A 17,901-nucleotide genomic window follows, 5' to 3' on the forward strand; every position below is an offset into this window, starting at 1 on the left:
GCTGACAAAATGTGAATCAGTGGAATTAATGAATTATTGGAATGTAAGAGGGTTTGTGTGTTGATTCAGTAGACATGCTACAACAATTGAGCCTGTAATTACATTTTCAGTACACTCTATTACATTACATTCTATTACATCCAAGCACATTCTATTCCTCGGATCCCATTTCCCCTTCAGAACATTTTCACACATAGACTGACACTGCATTCTTTTGTTTTTCACACCCGTTCTTAGTAAATTAGTGACACAACACGTCTCTATCTTCCCTTCCTAACCAACCTACCAAAAATACAGGGTGAAGAATCCATTTAATTGAATGATGCACCTTAAAGGGCACCTATCACAGCCAAAATCAAACACATATTAACAATCGGACCAGTACAACCTAAACGTGTTTAATCAAACTACAAATATAGTTGTTGTTTTTTTTTTTTTTTAAAAAACAGCAGTTTTTAAAAAATCCCTTACTTTAATCAAATGGGTTCTTATAGTGAGGGAGTTCATACTGTGACTATAACATGCAAATGAGTTCATGAGCATGCTCAGATTGTAGCACTGCCCTGAGTATTCTACCCAGAATGGGTACTTTAAAACATTTTCATTTTTTGGTGTTACTGTTCCTTTCAATCCTTTCATGAAAGCTTAAATTTGATTTCATGTCAGACTATGTCGACTCTGCAAATGAAAGCTGGCGTATATTCGATAGCGAAAATTCGTCAGCATGAAAGTTTCTTAGAGAATTTTCTCTAGCGTCTCTTTATTCCTAGCAAAACTTTACCAACACACTTCAATTTAAATATGACAGGTACAGTACATGCAGGTCATATATATGTCTTTATTAGTGATGGTGAAATTGCTGGAAGTGGCCACTTATTATTAAAAATGTCCAAGGAAGCAAAATAAAAACAAAAAAGATCCTCTATTGTGCTAAAAATGATCGACAAACGTTGTATGTGTTTCAAATGGTAAATAACATATATTTAACAGTTACAACTTGTAATCAATCCCACGTTAAAATGTGAAAAAAACACCAGTGTTTTTCTTTTTCTATAACTTTATGATGATGAGGCTATGATAATAGAAGAAAAACCGGCACTCAGAGCTCAATGCATGCGGACAAAGCCCTGCGTGTTTATTACAACGTTACGTTTCGGGGGCGGGCCCCTTCGTCAGACAGCAAATCACACCACAAAGTGGACCTTTTAAACATTCCTTAATGCATATTCATAAATTAACCCACACATGATTGATAACTTAACCCTTGATTAATACAATTAGCAAATCCATTTGTGGATAATTAATCATCAGTGAAAACAGCATAAGTAAAAAGTTCAAAAAAGTCCAAATAAAGTTCCCAAGACATCAGACAAATGTTGAAAAAAAAATTTTTGATACTGAAAAAATCCTGTGAACAAAGTTAAATACTATATCAGAATAAACATTAAAATTTCCTTTAATAGAGCTTAAAAACCACTAAAAACATTGTGGCATTCTGACAAAGCTTGAAACATTTTCTTGCCCTTAGCATTATCAAAAAGATTACTTTTTACCTTGCCTTTGCAACAAATCGATTCAATTTCTCAATATCTGCAAAATAGAGAGGAGAGGCAACATATTAACATTTTTAGATATTTAAAAGTAACAAGGGATCTCAGAGAGAGATAGATTGAATTCCTCATTCAGTCCACATGGGACCCTTGTCTGCAATGCCCAGATCCAGTGGCATTCCCTTTGTAATAATAATTTTTTATTATCCTGCTGATTATTTGGAGTAATTTTTTCAAGAATCAACCATCTTGGTTGTGACACCCTATGACCTTTATCAAAAAAGTGTCTGGCCAAAGCCGTTTCCCTTCTTTTTTTATTGGTTTCATTTACATCCTTTTGGTCCACAGGGGGATGGTAATTGCGTATTGTGCTTTTATGTTCATTCAAGCGTAATTTTATTGATCTACTCGTTTGCCCAACGTAAGCAAGTCCACATGGACATATTTTACAGTACACTACAGCCTTAAGTGAACCAACCCCTTATACTGATCTTAGAACCCTTAAGGGGATGTGTAACCGTGTCACCTGCAATAATCCCACTGTTTACGTTGGGCAAACGAGTAGATCAATAAAATTACGCTTGAATGAAAATAAAATGTTATAGCCAAAGCTCTGATTAAGTAGCAACCTGTATTTATAATTTCGGATTGAGCTGCTTTCAGTTTCTGTATATATTGAACCTTTTAGTAAATTGGCAAATTCTCTGCATATTGTCATTTTGGCAAATTTTCACCAAAAAAACCCACAATTTGCCCGTGCCCCTATGGGAGATGGCTTCCAGTAATTTTGGAGCTTTCTAGATAATGGGTTTTATGGCAAGGGATCCACTAAGACACTGGTCATTAATAAATAAGCATGAAGCTTGGACCATGTGTGTTTTTTTTTCTGTCTTTGATGATTTTGAAAAAGAAGAAGAAAGATGAAAAAAGGAGATGATTCAATGCTGAGACAACTGAGGCCATTGGATACAATACATGGATCTTCCTTAGCCTGTTGCAATTCTTGTTTTTTTTTAATGTAAGATCGTCCTAGTTGGTTAAAGTATGAACATTCCATATTATTCTGAATAGAGCATGTTTAACCGTTTCTGAGTTGCCAAAAGTAGCTAGGGTTGCCACCTGGCCGGTATTTTACTGGCCTGGAAGGGAAAAATTATAAGTCCAAATGTAAAAAACGAATTCGGGATTGAAGTTCCCCCAAAATCCAGCAACTTCTTTTAGGGCCCTCCTCTGCCCAAACAAAAGCTTCACAGAAATAGACGATGTTGCTGTATTCCTCAGAGAGGAGGGGGAGATATCGCAGGCGTAATCAAGCTGACGCGTTTCGCCTATCAGCTTCCTCCTGAGTGATTGCCTGCGATTCGGAGCTGCACCGCTTGTGATTTCTAAAAAAAAGCAGCACAAAGTTCCAAGGGATGCCGAGGAAACCCAAATGCCAGAAGGACTTTACAAGGACATTTCAATGCGCTGTACCAGAGTGTGTTTGTGAGTGTGTTTTTACTTTTTTATTAAAATGTTTTAAAAGCGCTTCTGCACAGGATACTTTGTTTTATCTCCCTATCAAGAGACTTAGGAAGAAGGAGCCTGGAGTAGAGACCATCCTGTCTGTGTTTCACATTAGTTGAAACTCACTTCTTGTGAGTATATAATACCACCGGAAAGCAACAATCCGGATTTGTGTTGCTAACCTCACTATCCCCTAGTAACGGATCCACCCACCCCCACCTGTTCTCTTTCTCTTCCTGATTGAAATAAGGGTGAACAAAAGTTTTAAATGAACACACATGGTGATTAAGTTAACTTAACACACAATTTTATGTTTCTTTTTGCATCACAGTAAAAAAGTGTTTTTAGTAAGTGTTGGAGGACACTGTGGGTGTGTTTATTTAATATTGAAATTACTACACTATATAAACTTTCTGTTATCTCCCCCCTCCTCCCCCCTCTGAGGGATACAGCAACATCATCTATTTCTGTGAAGGGAAAAATTATGATTGATCCCAATTTTATTAATAGGGAAAAAAGATAAATATATAGGAAGGCCCATATTTTTTTACAAAAAATGTGGCAACCCTATATGTAGCTAGACTCTCCCTAGCCACTTGTTCTGTTTTTATCTGTTCAACGTCACTCAGCTCCTAACCATTTCTCTGGCAGATTCAGCTTCCGTTTGCAGTCCCTTAAACTGAGGGATTGAATGGATCTACTGGTAATTTAAACTAGAGCTGGCACATGTATAGAGGTGCAAAGGTGTTCCTGCCCTGGAAGAGGAGATTGATGCCTCCACCTGCTGTGTCTGCAAAGGAGCTTTACTGCTCGACCCCAAATAAAGGTTTGTGTATGATAATGCGTATACATGTGTTACCAGCCCACTGCATTGCATTCATCTGTGACTGAGTAGGTGGAGGTACCTTTTTAGGACAGGGTTTCAAAAGCATTTCTCCTCGGCCACTTGACTTTAATTATTTAAGAAATCTTATAACCATTCCTTTTTCCATTGTCCCAGACTTCCTGATTCCCTCTGACTCCAACAGTAATGCCTACCAGGTATTTTGGCTGTTGTGCTGTCAGTGGCATAACTATATGTTACTGGGCCCCACAGCAAATTAATTTTAGGGCCCCCAACATATCCAGAGGTTGTCCTGTTTTATCAATATTTATTGAAATTGTATATGAACTAGAGCCTCATGGGGCCCCTATACCTCCTGGGCCCCCCTGCAGCCGCAGGGTCTGCTTCCTCTATAGTTACGCCCCTGTGTGCTGTTCTCAGGGAGAATGGTGACATTCAAAAAGCCCTCCCTGGCCCAACTGTCTCTGCCAGAATATGCCAATGGCAGAGCATTCCATTATTTTTGACAGAAATTGATGGTAGGTGGGGAATAGTGTTTTGCCTGCTGTGTTTTCCTTGAGATCACAGTAACTAAAAATGCTAGTTGTGCAGACACCTTCTAAATGATAGGCAACGTTCAGTGTTCCAGTTTGTGAGGCTCATATCCTTCACTTAGCTGGTATGGAAAGCAGATAATGCTAAAGGCTGCAAATGAAAAAGATTTGCTATGTTCCTTCCAGAGCATTATCTATTTGTTGTTATGTCCCCAATGTTATCCCATGCTTAAAAGTTCAATGATTTCACTACCCTTTAAGATAGAAGTAACTCTATTCCATTTCACGCTGTTGACAGAAAATAACCTTGAATGGCTCGAAATGAACAGCTTTGTTTGCCTTCACTTTAATCATTGTCTACATCTAATGCCTTTAGTACCTTGGCCAAGAGCTCTGGCTTGTCTTGTGAATAAATCAGTTTCAAACTTTCTTAGCTTCTCTGATTGCAGAGCAGCTGTTTGTTAGTAATCCACAGTAATGAATCTATCAGCTGTTTTCCCGGCCGCCCAATGATAATGTGTCTTTATTATGTCTTTCTTTCTTATTCCTCCATTATACCTGTACCAAACAGATGGGGAACGTCACACCTGCTTTATTGCATTCTTCCACTGCATCTCAGAGAACTGAATTAGCTGAGAGCCAAGGAACAAAACACAAAATGACCAAGCTGATTTATGGAGATAGGGTTGGAAAAACACGTCAAATAAGTTCAATACGGTTTTAAGATTTCCTATCAATGTAGGGAGTGTAATGGCCTGAGAAGCAGATTTCTCTGTTCCAGTGACAGTGACAACATTTATTCCTCAGAATGGCCGGGAAGAAAATCTTGTAGCTTTTCCTTTATGCTGAAAATAGTGGCAAAATAACAGCTTGCTCTTATTACACATGAAGAGAATATGTGGTCTAAGGTTTTACGTAGGCAAGATTGTTATTAAAAGATATTTGTGAATGTGAAAAAGATTGACATCTTTTTTTCCTCCTGTTACTCTTACATAAATGACAGCTGTTCTATATCATGTTGGAAAAGCAAATCAGACAGTATTATATTCCTGACACCCTGATTGCAACCCCTCATTATAGTACCTTCTATCATATTTAAATGAACTTATAAAAAGATTTAAAAAAAAAAAACAACTATCAATAATTATGTTAATGTAGCTAACTGGATCTTCAGCGGGTAAGCCAGTGGAGTGGCAAATAGCAACGCTGCAGGATAATGTTTGGAGATTCATTAGAATTGAAAATATTGTATAGAAAAACCAAAAATTCATGAAAAGGTGGAATAATGTTATGGCACTATCAGACAGTAATTGTCAAAGACATAAAAAACATGGAGTAACCCCATCTAGCCTAGACTAAATCTTGTTTGGCTAAGAAACAGGCAGAACATCAGTTACATTTGACCCTCTCGCCACAAGATGGGCCTTCGCTAAGTGGAAGGGTGAAGGGGAGATATAGTTGATATACAACTCACTTAAGCTGTGCGAGTAAAGAGAAAGAAGTGGAGGCAAGATGGTTTGTGAACAAAACAAACAGTAACAGGCTTTATTTTCTTAAAGCACCACATGGTTGTCATACTCACAAACTACTGAGGTAGTCATTTATGAAGGGCAAGAACTAGGGGTAGGGAGAAGAGGCATGTGCCTCGGGGCCAAAGCTTGGGGGGCACCAGGCACATACCTTCCCTGTTGCCTACCACTAGTCCGGCCAAGTAAGTGCTGGGCGAGTTTCCCTCTTAAAAAGGCAAACCTGGGGGTGGGGTGACGTGGCCAGCTGGATTTCCTGGGGCGCCCAGCCGGCCTGGCCCTGCCCCTGCATTTATGTGTCAAGCGCAAACACAGCAATTCAGAGACAGCACCACCTGATGTCCCTCTGGAGATAATTTGCATGCTATTAGCTGCACCCTCAGCATCACTATGCAGTCACCTCGATCCCCAAACATGGACAAGGAATACACATAACCTCAGCACCTATCATCTTCGTAATTCCTACACTACAGTACAATGTGCCTCATTTTCCTAGAACTACCCTATCTGGACTGCACCTCATTCACAGGGTCCCTGCTCCCTTTTACCAAAGACCCCATCATCCTTGGGGCCTCTTCTTTACTAGGGCCTAAGTCCCAGGCTCCTCAACACCATCCACTATGTTACTCAGGTGGAGGCCAAAAAACAAGTGCAAGCCCTTTCTCAGCATTATGTTAAGCGTGACAGGAAAGAATCACCTTACCCATGGGAAAATGACATACATATGCAAATCAGAGACCTAGATACAGATTCTTCTGCTTAGCAACTAAGGGAAGTATGCCAGCCTCTGGATACCCTGAAGAGAAAGCCTGCTTCATGACCCATGGATTGAGCGCTACCTGTTAAAGGCAAGATTTGATCCAAAAGGGGGTGGGTGGGGGAAGAATCCTAGACTTTCCTCAACCCACCCCCTAACTTCACATCATTAAGACGGGCAATTTAAGGTACGACAAGAGGCATTGTCCTTATCAGTAGGGTTGCCACCTTCAGGTATTTACCTGGGAAGCCTTTACAAAAACCATCTGTCCCCCTTACCACACTTGTACTTGCAGGGTTGGTAAAAAGACCACTCATATCTGGGAATGATAGGGATAGAGAAGCAATGGAGAAAAGCTGGGGGTCTCTAAGCTGGGGGTCTCTAAGCTGGGGGTATCTAATGGTTTGCAACCTACAGCCCTAGCGTTCCCTTATTACTGCATTACAATCACCCTGCTACACAAATGTTTTAGTGTATAAGCAGGAGTTGTATTTTCTGTTACTGAGCCACAATTTAATTATCACTGGGAAAACTACAAAATATTTTACTATTATTACACAAAAATGAATGTGCGATTTATACTGTTGCCTCAGACTCCAGGGTGAATAACCCCACTACTCTTTTTTTAGTACAGTCCATGCACTTGGCTCCAGGACATGCAATAGTCTGTATTATTGCTTCTTTCCTGTAAGGGTGTAAGCTCTGCAGGCAAAGCAGGCATTGGCTTCCATTTTCTGTCAAGAGTTGACAGAGCCCCAAAAGATTGGCTTAAAATTCAGTTGCATTTCCACTAGGGATGCACCAAATCCAGGATTCGGTTCGGGATTCGGCCTTATTCAGCATGATTCGGATTCGGCGAATCCTTGTGCCCAGCCGAACCGAATCCAAATCCTAATTTGCATATGCAAATTAGGGGTGGGGAGGGAAATCACGTGACTTTTTGTCACAAAAAAAGGAAGTAAAAAATGTTTTCCCCTTCCCACCCCTTATTTGCATATGCAAATTAGAGGCATGTGATGGATCTGGTGTGTAGAGTAAAATGGGCCAGTTTAAGCTTCAATGCGGTTGCCATGGTAACAAATTGCATTTTGTCTTTCAGAGAAAAGAGAATATGTCCCCTCCTGCCCAGTATGGGCCAAAGCGAATGTCTCCTGTGAAGCATCTTACCTGCAATTCTTCTAGTACGGAGGAGATTAATGTACAATCACTCATTTCTCAAGGAAAATTAGCAAATACATAGATCAGCAGGTGGGGTTTCTCTTCCCTGAATTTGTTCAATTATGAGAGGAACGTGTAAATTCAATTTGTTTTGTAAGTCTTTAGGGGAGCAGTCTATACGCTGACAGATCAGACTCGCTTTAAATTGCTTTTCCAATTAAACAAGAAAAACAAGGGGAAAGAAAAATATCGCCCAAGGAAACAAAAACAACAACTCAAAAAGAAAAAAAAAAAAGGAACAGAAGTGCATAGGTAAAAAATGTTTTACTGAAATTCATTTTTATGAGATCATTCCATGAACTAATTTTGTGACAAATCAAATCTTTATGTGGGTGTTGTGTATTAACTCAAACAAAGAAGTCTTTCTTTTCCTTCTTAGGGGCCTTAGGAGGTGTTTGTAACTGTGGAAATGTAGCACAGGTATGGGATCCGTTATCCAGAAACCCATTATCCAGAAAGTTCCGAATTACAGAATGGCTGTCTCCCATAGACTCCATTTTATCCAAATAATCCAAATTTTGAAAAATGATTTCCTTTTTCCCTATAATAATTAAACAGTACATTGTACTTGATCGAAACTAATATATAATTAATCCTTATTGGATGTAAAACCAGCCTATTGGTTTTTTTTAATGTTTACATGATTTTCTAGTAGATTTAAAGTATGAAGATCCAAAATACGGAAAGATCCGTTCTCCGGAATACCCCAGGTCCCGAGCATTCTGGATAATAGGTCCCATACCTGTAGTAGATGGTCCCCAGTCAACTCTAAGTGGACTGTACAGCTGAGAGTACCTTGAAACGATGAACGCGGATAAAGTTGTGTATGTCAAATTTTAGCTGCATTTGGTGCATACATTATTGTTACTATATACTAATATATTACAGTATTTTCACATTGATTCCCTTTTATTTTCTCTCTTACGTCATTGTCAGACCTTTATCTGATTTCACCACTGATAGGAGAGGAGACAATCTGGAAACTAGAAAAGTTTGAGCAGCACCATAGTGCAGTCTATGTTCTAGGCGTGATTCCAGCCAGGGCACTATCTGCAAGAAGTTTGTATAGTCTCCCCATGTAGGGTTGGACTGGGGGGCCCGGGGCCCACCGGTGCTGCTGTTGCTCGACCCCCCCTCCGCCGCCACAGCCCCCCTCTGTCACCGACAGACTTCCCAGCGCCGCACTTATGCAAATGCATTCAAACGCGTGAGCGCACTGTGCACCAACATTTTGGAAACTGAAAGAGGGGCAAAAAGATTTGCCGGGCGTAGTGCAATGACATTTTTGACCACGCCTATTGTGTGACCACACCCCCTAATTACAATGTCCATTTTATAAAATTTGGCAGGTTATGAAAGTTTGAACACATTTCTGTGGTTTTTATATGTTATTACAGTTTTGCTAATGAAGGTGAATTGCTCTTTTAGTTGTGTAAGTTCTTATCTTGTCTAAAAGCGTTACAAAAGTATGTTAAGTATGAATTCTGGGCTCTCTGCCAAGAGCCAATTAAGTTAGAAACTTTATATCTTTTTCTGGCAGTTCAGTGCAGCAGAACAAAGAGAAATGACATATCAGTACATATCCAGGACTGCGGGTTGTGCTCTCAAAATCGGGATTGTCCTGGTTGGGAGATATGTGTTGGGACAGTCTCTGGCTGCAGGGAAAGGAAGCTCACAGTGCGGATCTGGGCCTGCGGGGCCCACAAGAGCCTGGGGCCCACCAGGTTTTTTCCCGGTTTCCCACCGGCCCAGTCCGACCCTCTCCCCATGTCTGTGTGGGTTTTTTACAAATACTACAGTTTCCTCCCACACTTCAATAAATGGCAAGTTAACTGCTATAAGTTAACACGGAGTGTGACTGTAAGAGGGATATTAGATTGTAAGCTCCACTGCAACAGGAAATGGTGTATAATTCCTGTAGAGAGCTGTGAGGTATCACAGTTCAATATAAATATAATAATGTCTGGAAGGGAAGAGACAGAATTTAAGTAAACTTAGAGACTAAAGAGAGAACTGTTTAAAGCTGAAATAAGTTGTGATATCAGATCAGGGATTTTTTTTTGTGGTTAGAAATGGAGTTAGAAAAAACTAAACTGAAATGTTAGTACTGAGTGAGGAGTTGGAAAGATAAAATTGGAAGGTCAGCCGTGATTTAAAGCATTGAAGAGAGTGAAACAGGGCCATGGCAGGGAAGAGCCAGAAAGCAAAGCAAAACAAGACTAAAATGAGAGTTGAGTGGAGTTTTAACAGGTGGGCATGGAGCTGAAGTCAAGGTAAAAAAGCAGTGAGAACCGCAAACAGGAGGGGGCCAAGAGAATATAAGGCAGTTGGTGTAATGAGAGGATAGAAGCTGGAGAAAGACAGTAGCGCTGGGAGTACAGAGATAGGGAGAGGATGGATGTTGTCTTTTATCACATTGCTTTCCAGATAAAAATGTCTAAGAAGTGCCGGGAATGCTCACGAGACATTTGCCTGTGTAATCCATCATCCTCAATAGATTATCCCAAACTTCTTATCTAGGTTCTAACGTTCCTAAAGGCGCTAATCAAGAAGACATTCATTTCAGCTGCAGCTCACTAGTTTAAATATATGCTTTCATTTTGATTGTAGGGACGGTAATTTTTGTCCCTGAAGAAAAATATGGTACAGCAATCACATCTTTAGAACACCAGCCTGGAGACATATCTAAAAAAAAACCCTGTAATTTAGCACCAAACTACATCCTGAGAGTGGATCAATTAGGTCTAACGAATTTCTGGTACCCCAATGATGCTTCTGTACTAGGGTCCTCTGCACTCAACCCATTATCAATATATTTAAGACACTGATACATGTTGAACCTTAAACTACCAAAAGGGCATTTTTGGTAGCTTAAAGGAGAACTAAACTTTCACTTCCCCCCTGCCTCCCCCCTGCTCAATCTTACCCCTGAATTCTGTTGCTCTAGAAACAGTGACCGCACATGCAGAGTGAGCGCAGTGGAGCTCAAGGGCGCCATCTTCTACTCTTCGGTAATCTTTGTGTCTTCTTCCTCCCCTTCAGCAATTTCTAGCACATGAGTAGTTATCGGGAACCAGAGGATTGCTCCAACTGTGCATGCGCCAGAATGCCGCTCACTTCGTGAAGTTTACCGCAGAGAAGAAGATGGCGCCCTAGAGCTCCGATGCGCTCACTCTGGATGTGCGGTTGCTATTTCTAGAGGGGACAGAATTCAGGGGTAAGAATGTCCAGGGGGAGGCAGGGAGGGGGGGGGACAAATGAGGACTTATCACAATGGGGGTTTAGTTCTCCTTTAAGACACAATATGTCTCAATGTCTTAAATATATTGATAATGGGTTGAGTGCAGAGGACTCTTGTATTTGTCTATACGAATTTTGTGGTCACAGCCTCATTGCAACCCCGCTTAAAAGTTTAAAAATGATTGGTGAGCACAACTTTTGCTTGTTTGTGCACTAGGGGCGCCACCTTTCTGTCCTTGAGAGTCCAGATAGGGGGTGGGGCTGGTGATGTAATGGGTAGCACTGATGTCACCAGGGACAGCTTGTGACATTTAGGGGACATGTGATATGGGGGGGTATGGCAATTGGGTGACTGCCAGTGGCGGAACTACCGGGGGAGCAGGGGGTGCAAGCGGGCCAGGGCCCGCACCCCCTCAGGGCCCCCCGGCAGTCCGCGTGCGCTTTGAGCCGCATATTCCCGGCCAGTTCCGGGTGTACGGAGGGGGGCGGGGGCCCGGCTGTCCGTCCTGCGCCAGGGCCCGACCCCCTCTAGTTACGTTTCTGGTGACTGCTGCTGTCTGGAATTCAGACTTCTGAAATCCACACACGCAACCAGACAGAGAGTCCATGTAAAAACCTTCTTGCAACCTCCGACTGAAACTTGCCTGATGGCAACATAATACATCTGATGTGTCAATCTTAGTACAAGGATATCAGATGCTTCTATCCTGACACAGTTCAGAAATAGGACTCTGGAGAACCAAGGTTGCTGATTCAGTGATTCATTTATTCAAAAAGTGCACTTTTTGAATAAATGAATCACTGAATCAGCAACCTTGGTTCTCCAGAGTCCTATTTCTGAATTGTGAAAGTCTGCAGGTCTTGCGGTGCCTAAACTCTGAAGTTGAACCCTACACAATAACGAAAAGGATCTCGTCATCCATAAGAATATATCCTGACACAGGGATGTTGTATGTGCCAATCGTGTTAATATTGACATGGGAGTGTTGGATGTGCAGGGTCATCTGATGGATCCATCTTGATACAATAATGAAGGCCTACATTTTTTCCTTGCAAATCAGCACAGTGCGATTTTAGCTGGCAAATTCTGCAGAGAAACTATACCATGAAAAGAAGTTCCCTCCCAACTGGGCATAAAGCTTTCTATGTCCCGGTGAGTGCTGATATGGAGTATCAGGGAAAAGGGGAAAATTGTATCATACTTACAAAGATTTTCCTTTCCTTGGACATAATGAAGGCCTGCATTTTTATCCACACAAATCAGCACAGTGAGATTTAAGCTGGCAAATTTCGTCAAGGTGTGGCTTTTAGAATTTGGGTCCCACTTATGGGGCATGGGGCAGGAATATCCCGGTGTGTTCACAGTAAGTGGTTTTTTTTGAGATTCAACCTTTGTATTTATTTTAATAGTTTACATAAACAAGCTGATGTGTAGCCATGGGGGCAGCCATTCAAGCACAGGATACACAGTAGATAACAGATAAGTACTACTATAGTTTATATAAACAAGCTGCTGTGTAGCCATGGGGGCAGCCATTCAAGCACAGGATACACAGTAGATAACAGATAAATACTACTGTAGTTTATATAAACAAGCTGATGTGTAGCCATGGGGGCAGCCATTCAAGCACAGGATACACAGTAGATAACGGATAAGTACTACTATAGTTTATATAAACAAGCTGCTGTGTAGCCATGGGGGCAGCCATTCAAGCTAGAAAAAAGGAGAAAAGGCACAGGGTACAAAGCAGATAATAGATAAGCTCTATAGTATACAATGAGATTCTTCAGAACTTATCTGTTATCTACTGTGTATCCTTTGCTTGAATGGCTGTCCCATGACTACACAGCAGCTTGTTTATATAGACTATAGTAGTATTTATCTGTTATCAACTGTGTATCCTGTGCTTGAATGGCTGCCCTCACGGCTACACATCAGCTTGTTTATAAACTATAGTAGTACCTACCTGTTATCTACTGTGTATCCTGTGCTTGAATGGCTGCCCCCATGGCTACACAACTACTTATTTATATAAACTATAGTAGTACTTATCTGTTATCTACTATGTATCCTGTGCTTGAATGGCTGCCCCCATGGCTACGCAGCAGCTTGTTTATATAAACTATAGTTGTCTTGTAAGCAAAACAGTACAGGTCATCAGTACATTATATTGGCATTCCTTTAAACACTTTAATTTTTTGGTGTTACTGTTCCTTTAAGGTAATGTAACAAAAGGTGGGTAACCAGGCAAATGTTATGTGTTTATTGTATTAACCTATTTCCTTCCACCAGAGTCAGTAAAAATCAAATACAATCATTTTGAGCATAACTGGACATGAATCTCAAAAAAGGCAGATTATACAGATTCCTAGTTCCTCAAACAGTACCTTTTAAAATGCTATGCATCATGCACTCAGATTTGAATTATGAGGTATAAATCCCTATCCATATGTATCTTATTAGTAAGCAGTGCCCTCCGGTGCTTAATCCTGTGCACTGCTACCCAGTTGCCAACATTAACACTGGCTAAATTTAAAAAAAAGCAGTTCAATCGCAAGCAATATTAGAATTCTAATTTAATAATAACTGCAATAAGTTAATTTCTGAGAACATATGCTTTGTTATACCGCGACCAGTGGATTGTGACAAAAGCAAAGCAGAATAACCTATGTGGTTTTAGGGAATGAAAAGAAAAAAATGAAATGGGAGAGAAAGAGAAGGAAGAGAAAGAAATGAAAACAAAGGGAATAGTTCCGATCTACTTTGCACATTCCATATTGTATTAGCATGATCGATGTGCTAGGTGCACAAAGTATGACAATGTTAGTTTGCAAAAATGAACGGCTGAATCCTTTGTAAACAGGGAATGAGCAGATGAGATCGGCCACTGATGGTGCATACATTTCTAATTTACTAGAAATTCTACTGCTGAACAGGAAGAAAAAGAATGGGAAAATATAATGAAAGACAGACCCTCCTCTAGCAAATGTACAATCTACGCCTTCAATTACATGCCATACTAGCTGATTTTCTTGTGCTGAAGTGTGAAACAATTACAGCTTCCATAATCTGATTCCATTACAATTAAGCACTGCATAGGCATTACCTCTTGATCGATGTTACTAATTACACAATTCTACTGGCTGGAGCCAACGTCCTTATTTAACCTCTGTATTGTTAGAACAGGTTCTTGATGCTGAATTAGTCATGCTAAAAACTGGTAAAAGCCAGCACAGGATTTTAATGGCCCATTTTTGTTGTAGATAAGTTATATGCAATAACGAGACGTAAAATCATTTCTCACTGTCTGTGCCCACATAATCTGAGAACGGAGAGGCAGTGAGACGGAATATCATTTCTCTCTTCTCCAGTGAGTTTACACAACCACAACACTTGCTAATGTAATTCCAGAATTTGATTTATCTCCAGACCCTCCAGAAGAACTGGGGTCACTCAGAAATTTCATGTATATTTCTGCAAACTCCATAAGCAATTGTTGCACCTAACAGTGGTATTCTGTTTGTCATCTACATGCACCGCCATAAAAAATTGCCTTTTTTAAAGGAGAAGGAAAGCTACGGAGGAATTTTATTGCCAATAGATTAGCTGCAATAGAGCAAGCAAGCTAGACTGCTATATTTGTTCTGTAGAATGTTTTACCATACCTGAGTAAAAAGCTCTAGAAGCTCTCTGTTTGTTTAGATAGCAACTGCCATATTAGCTTAGTGTTACATCACTTCCTGCCTGGGTCTCTCCCTGCTCACTTATATATCTGGGCTCAGATTACAGCAGAGAAGGGAGGGGGGAAGAGGAGCAAACTGAGCATGCTCTTGCTCGGGGCAAGGAGGTTTAAGCTGAAAACAGTAAGTCTGACAGAGGACTCAGAGCAGCATTACTTTGAGGGTTTATTAAGGTGGAGCTTTCTGATAAGGCTTACTTAATTTTAACCTTTCCTTCTCCTTTAAACCTGCATTCACAGCATTCACAGCATTCAGCCACAGGAACGCAGCCAACTCTTCCTAAATGGGCAACATGCTGCATTCCCATACCTCCCAACTGTCCCTTTTTCAGAGGGACAGTCCCTCTTTTGACCGCTCAACCCGCAGTCCCTCATTTGTACTGGAAAGTCCCTATTTTCTCTGCGCTGAATAGCCAGAAAAAGAAACTAAGTTTCTCACTTAATTGGCTTGTAACAGAGAACACAGAACAGCTAACAGGTGCAAATAAGATACTTTGTAACAATTTTGAGACACTAAAAAACAGTTTAGATAAGGAGAAATATTTTCAAACTTTCATAACCTTCCAAATTTTGTAAAATGAACATGGTAATTAGGGGGTGTGGCCACAGAAAGGGGCGTGGTCAAACATTTCTCACGGAAAATATTTTTGTCTTCCAAAATGTTGGGAGGTATGCATTCCACCTGTGTTTAAAGAGAAAGTGAAGTCTAAAATAGAATAAGGCTAGAAATGCTGTATTTTGTATACTAAACATAAACATGAACTTACTGCACCACAAGCCTAATCAAACAAATGATTTATGCTTTCAAAGTTGGCCACAGGGGGTCACCATCTTGTAACTTTGTTAAACATCTTTGCAAGACCAAGACTGTGCACATGCTCAGTGTGGTGTGGGCTGCTTAGGGATCGTCATAACAGGGAACAAAACAAAGCTGCTTGAGTTCTGCATAGCTGGAAAGTAAGGTGGGGGCTCCCGCTGCTGTTCATAAGTATGATTGTTTCCCTTGCAGAGCAGTTAGGGACCGTCTGACTATTCCTATCCACAGCAGTAAAGGAAGGGAGAATTTCACTGCATACAGTCAGGTTTCTTATAAAAAAAGTACACATTTTTTAATTAAAGTAAATTGGAGATAGATTTCTTTTTCATTAAAGAAAGTAAAAATGGGATTTTATTTTTTTGCCTTTACATGCCCTTTAATGCTTACAGGCACCTGTGTCAGCACAGGCCCCTTTAAACAAATAAGATGCATTCCCTCCTGCGCACAAACTTCCTGACTTTGCACAAAATTTCCTAGAAAGGAAAAGAGCATGCCCACAGTAATTGTCCTCAGCACAGATGGTGGTTGCAAAGATGGGAAACAAAAAAATAATAATGTTGAAGAACACATGGGGAAATCCAGGAAAGGAGAAAAATAAAGTCTTGTGTCCTACATATAAGATGTACATTTTCCAAATACATTTCATTCTCTTCACATTCATGTATTTGAAACAATGAGCTACCCACTGCAAAACAATGAAAATATTAAAAATGCAGAATTCATTAAATTAATAATGAAGAACTTTTATTATACGAGGAGTCACAGCTATGTCTTGTGCATGGGAGCAGATCGAGATGTTCCAATAATTATCAGCAATGATAATAAAGCTTTTATTTATGGGTGCCACTTAAACAGAGGATAAGGTCTATCAAAGGGCACTCATTATTTTATATTTGAGCACATATATGTCAGCTGAAACAGAAATGATGGCTCCATCACTATTCAGTAATGGTATTAGTATTCAGTATATTATCAGTTCCCGAAGGAGTGTAGTCCATTGTTTGCTCTGATGATTACTATATGCTGCATTTAACTAAAACCCACAAGCAATATCCATGTGGTTCCATTTTGGATCATAGTAGAGTTTGAAGGACACATCTGTATCTTCCAGGGCCATCAGGGGGGCACAGGGGGGACAGTCATCCTGGGCCCGATAGATTTAAAGTTTATAGGGGGCCTGGCTGTGCTGCACTTTCCGGGTTAGCTGGGCCCCCTTGAGAGAGAGTGCAGGATGACGGCCAAGATGCCAAAGATCCAAAGCCAAAAAAAGAACCAAGGCCGGTGAAGAAAGCCATAGAAGCTGCCATCGGCAAGGAGAAAGAAGAAGATTGCACAAGAACTTAAAGGGGTTGTTAGCTTTTAAAGTAACCTTTAGTATGACGTGGAGAATATTTTTAGACCATTTGCAATTGGTTTTTATCTGTTATTATTTGTGGTTTTTTAACTACTTTTTATTTAGCCGCTCTCCAGTTCGCAGCTTCAGCAATCTGGTTGCTATGCTTCAAATTACCCTGGCAACTATTAATAAGAGACTGTAATATGAATAGGAGAGGCCCTGAATCTAAAGATGAATAATAAAAAGTAGCAATAAGAATACATTTGCAGCCTTACAGAACATTTGTTTTTAGATGGAGTCAGTGACCCACATTTGAAATCTGGAAAGAGTCAGAAAAAGAAAAAATAATTCAGAAACTATAAAATAAAGAAAATGTGAATGCCTATTGAAAAGTTGCATAGAATTAGCCATTCTATAACATACTAAAGCAAACTACCCCTTTAAGGTAAGTTTCACTGAATACCAACTGTTGTTGGTCTTTATTTTTATTACACCCGTGGCCACCAATGTTTTTTTAAAACAATTCTATGGCACTTCGACCACCAATGTTTTTTTTTTAACTTGTAGGCGGACCCGGACCCCCAACTGGCTTTTAACTTTTAAGAGGGGGGCTGTCCACCAATGGGTTTTCTTTGACTTGTAAGGGGGGCCACCAATGAGTTTATTTTAAAATGAACAGTAACACCAAAAAAATTGAGAAAAGTGTTTTAAAGGAATGATAATTTCATGCACTGGTAAAACTGGTGTGTTTGCTTTAGAAACACTATAGTTTATTTAAACAAGCTGCTGTGTAGCCATGGGGACAGCCATTCAAGCACAGGATACACAGTAGAT

This window comes from Xenopus laevis, chromosome 8S (genome assembly GCF_017654675.1).
Source record: "Xenopus laevis strain J_2021 chromosome 8S, Xenopus_laevis_v10.1, whole genome shotgun sequence".
Taxonomy (NCBI): Eukaryota; Metazoa; Chordata; class Amphibia; order Anura; family Pipidae; genus Xenopus; species Xenopus laevis.